Here is a 4345-nt window from a genome sequence, read left to right as displayed (position 1 = left end):
GTAGCAGCGGGGCTTGGACGGGAGGAGACAAAGGGAATGCGGCCACCGAAATCGGAGGGAGGGGTTGTGGGAGGCGCTGTGGCCGCCGAAGAGCCTGGGCGTCCCCTCTGGGTTAGCTCGGCTTCCGGGGATTGTGCTAAGCATCAGTGACTTTTGTCCTTTTAGAGCACGTTGTACTATTTTTTCCCCAGGGTTTCCACAGGAAATGAGAAGTAACCAGCCCCCGACGACTGGGCGAAGGGATGCGGTGATGATTTCCTCATGTTCCTCGTCGATGGGAGCTTTCCGAGTGATCTCAGTTTGGGGGACCCAGGTATGTAAAGCATGGAGTGTTCTCAGGCAGGGTCTGGGGAAATGCTCCTGTGTTGTTGAACCTGCCTGGTGTGGGTGCAGCCTTGTACCAGGCAGCCCGACCCTGACCTAAAGTAAACTCCCAGGAGACGTCTTTCCTGGGTTGTGAACTTGCAGTAACAGGTGTGAGCATTCCAGCAGCAGTTCGATGATCATGTATGATACTGCAAACAGGACTTAACGCTGAAAGAAGAAACTAAATGTAGTTAGCGTCACAGAGCCGGTAGTTTTGAAAATTCCATGGACAATGTTGATGTGATTTGTTTCATTAAGTAAATATTTGTTGATTTTTGGCCAGGCACCATGCTAAGTGTTAGGGACACAGAGATGAACAAAACAGACATGACCCTCGTTACCAGGGAGCTACAGCCCAGTTGGGAAGACAAGGTTTATTGCTCACACTTAAGAGGATATAATTCAGGGCAGAGCCCGTGGCGCACTCGGGAGAGTGCGGCGCTGGGAGCGCGGCGACGCTCCCGCCGCGGGTTCGGATCCTATATAGGAATGGCCAGTGCACTCACTGGCTGTGCTGGTCACGAAAAAGACAAAAAAAAAAAAAAAAAAAGTATAATTCAGGCTGAGGTGAATGCTCTGCAGGAAAGCACAGTCCTATAAGAATATATATCACAAGGAGCCTGGTGGAGACTGGAAGGCTGTCCTGAAACGGGACCCTTAAGCAGAACTCTGAAGGATGAGCAGGAGTTTGCAGGGAGGGCCAGGGGACAGCATGTACAAAGGCCCAGTGGCCTGGCAAATGTGGCTGTTGAAAGAACTGAAAGAAAGCCATTGTTGCCCAGAAAACAAGATGGAAAGTGGTATGGAATGCAGCCGAAAAGGTGGGGAACGGCCACGCCACACAGGGCTTTGTGGTTCATGTGAGGATTTTGGTCTTTGTCCCAAGAATAGTGGGATACCGGCATGAGTTTTAAACAAGAGGATCATGTGCAAAAATCTTTTAATTTCAAAAGATCACTATGTACAGAGCAGTGCTGTCCAACAGAGCTTTCTGCAATGGCAGAAATGGTCTATATCTGTGCTGTTCAGAGCAACCACAAGCCACATGTGGCTGCTGAACACTTGCATCGTGACCGGCGCAACTGAGGGACTGGATTTTCAATTTTAACTTTAATTTAAATAGCCATGTGTGGCCAGTGGCTGCTGTATTGGACAGCGCAGGTCTGGAAGACATTGGAGGGAGCAGTGACGCCTTTATGGGAATCATGGCACGCAGATGCCTTTTACACATCTTCCCTTCTTGGATAAAGGCTGAGACAGGTACCACTCTGGGGAGAATCCTCATGTTGATTTAAACATAGTAACTGGAAATTTTATGTTTATTTTCTTGGCTATAATTTAGCCTGCTCCTTCATGAAGCAGCGTTCTTCCTTCTCTTGTCTTTGCTTGTTTTGTTGCCAACACACATTGAGAAGTGACACCTCCAGCACATTTAAGTACCTGCAATGGTGAAAGCATTATATCATCTGACTCAGAGGGTATGTGTATTAGTCTGTTTCTCTTGCTTATAACAAAATACCCAGAACTGGGTAATCTGTAAAGAAACAATATTTATTGCTTACAGTTTTGAAGGCTGGCAAGTCCAAAGTCCAGGGACCATATCTGGTGAAGGCCCTGTTGGTGGTGACAGTGACACAGAGGTCTAACATGGCAGAATGGTGGAGCAGAGAGAGAGACCCTCACGTGCTCTCATTTTAAAGCTCTCAGAACCACACCATTGACAACCATAATTAATCTGTTTACTAGGGCATGGTCCTCAAAATCTAATCACCTCTTCAAGGCCCCACCTTTTAATTACCATAATAGGATTTCCTACCCTAAGCAGTTACATTCATTGACTTTGAGGGTCAGGGGCATTCAATCCACTGCAGTATGTAAAGAAAAGCACGGTCCCTGGTGTTGGGAGGCTTAGAATCTAGTGAGGTAGATGTCAGTAGATGCCACGGAACAACAGGAAGGAGCATTTTCAGTGGGGCCCCTCAGCGGATTTGACCCCGTGGGGAAGTAAGGGCTGCTTCCAGCTGATGAAACGTGACCAAAGGCAGGAAGCATGAAATTGCTTGGGGACATGGGGAGCTCACGAGTGGGGCCACACTGGGGAAATACATGGTAGAGGGAAGGTAAGGAAGATCAAGTAAGAATATGCAGGTTGGTGTGGGTTTGCAGGGGGCTTTGAATGTCAGAGTTCAGGGTTATTATGGCTTTGTTACTGGTGGGTTTCTGAGGAAGGCCACAGGTAGTGGCGTACAGCGGGCAGCCTGGAGTGACATGGTAAGGAAGTCCCAGTGACGGCTTTGTGTGGGAGGTGACCAGCCCTGGCCTCTAGCGGTGCTTATAGACTTGGAAGGACAAGGGGCGGAGAGAAACAAGGTCCTCATGGCTCATAATCCCCAGAGCACCTTCCGCATCATGTTCTGGGTGGAAGGAAGACTTTAGATTTTGGAGAGTATTTCATGGTGTCAGCAGTTTTAAATATTCAGACTTGGTGAAGCAGGATAAAAACTGATGACGTGTACTTTCTTTGCAGGTCAGTTTACTGGAAGACGTGTGTGTGTGCTGGATGAAAATCTGGTTTCGTTTCTGCTGCTTCCGTGTGCCTGGAATGTAACTGTTTTGGCTTAGGACCTTCCGGGTTTGGTTTAATTCTTAACCACATACTTTTTGGATGTCGACCTGCTTAAAACTCTGTATTGCTATAAATAAACGGTGTCAGAGCCCAGGGTGACCTTTCATACACTTTGTGGTTTCTGTACCCGGTGACCATGTGCCTGAGTGTGCAGCCTCTACTTCTGACATATGCAGTTGGCAGCGCTGTCCTGAAAAGAGTGACTGACTTACAGAGCCACTCATGCAGTTCTCTGTAGGAAGTATGAGCACTGGGGGCACTGCTCCTCCTTAAGGAACATGGACTGTTGAGAAATGATACGCACAGGGAGGTGTCCTGATAGGAAGGGGCATGGCTGGTGTGGTTCAGGGTAGTGGCACCCATGTTCAGAATAAGGAGCACTTCACTGTGTGTAGAATTTGCTAGAAAATGACCACTAACCTCGGAACTGTTCACGTTGAGCTGCATCATGGATACTGGTGGCTGCCTTTGCTTCCTCACGTGCATTTCTAACCCTGTGCAGGTGACAGCTCATGAGCTACCACCACCCTGTACCCATAACTTAATTCCTTTCCACTTCAGACCCAGGGGTTTTCAGGGAGAGCAGAACCACCACAGCACTCCCCAGTTGCACCCACATCCCAGGGGAGCATTGTTAACAGAGACTGGGGACACTGCTGGCACCAGGCTGATGGGGCCATCCATCACAACAGGATTCTCTCCAGGGCCTCTTGTCTTTGGAATGTTTTGCCGTCTATTTATGTGCACAAGCATATGTGCCTCCAGCGCCTGTGTTTTTACCTGTCATGTTTGTGGCTGTCCATGTAGTGCAAACAGCTGACCGTCTCATGCTGTTGTCACGTTATGGTTGGGGCATTAGAGACGCACGCTTTTTATGTGGTATGGAAAGGCCATCTTGGACTTCTGACCTATCCATGCCAGACCCAAAGTGCCTGCCTGTCCTCCTTGCTTGTATTTGTTTTTGGACATGCTCATAGGACCTCTTGACTTGGTGGTCTCTAGCCCAGCCCTCATCTCGTCCATCCCAAGTCCCAGAGGATCTGGCCCAGCTAAGTGTCTGCTCAAAGCCAAGAATGTAATTTCAGTATGGTGGGGTAAGCCCTGGATGTATAATTGACCCATGATCTGAAGGAACTACAGCTGCAGAGGGGAGGCCTGGCCACTGTGGGAAGTTTCCGGAGCATAGCAGCACTTTGGTTCACATGGACCAGAAGGTACCTCTTCAGCACTGGGGGGCAGAAACATTCACGTTTTCCACATGGGGTTTTGAATCCCAGCTCCACCACCAGCCTGGTGTGTTACGTTGGGCAGGTCACTGCTCTGTTTGCACTTTGATTTCTTCTCAATAAAGTG

The 4345-nt window shown here is 48.8% G+C and overlaps 1 non-coding gene across 1 annotated transcript; it reads left to right on the top strand.

The window, feature by feature from the left end:
* The first annotated feature begins 341 nt into the window (after positions 1-341).
* Positions 342-527, top strand: LOC134365335 (small Cajal body-specific RNA 16). The gene has a single exon (XR_010022039.1). It is a non-coding gene; the product is annotated as a small Cajal body-specific RNA 16 (non-coding RNA).
* The last annotated feature ends 3818 nt before the right edge of the window (positions 528-4345 follow it).

Source organism: Cynocephalus volans, chromosome 16 (genome assembly GCF_027409185.1).
Source record: "Cynocephalus volans isolate mCynVol1 chromosome 16, mCynVol1.pri, whole genome shotgun sequence".
Lineage (NCBI taxonomy): Eukaryota > Metazoa > Chordata > Mammalia > Dermoptera > Cynocephalidae > Cynocephalus > Cynocephalus volans.
The sequence above is the reverse complement of the archived record's forward strand: the minus strand, read 5'-3'. Positions and strand labels throughout refer to the sequence as shown.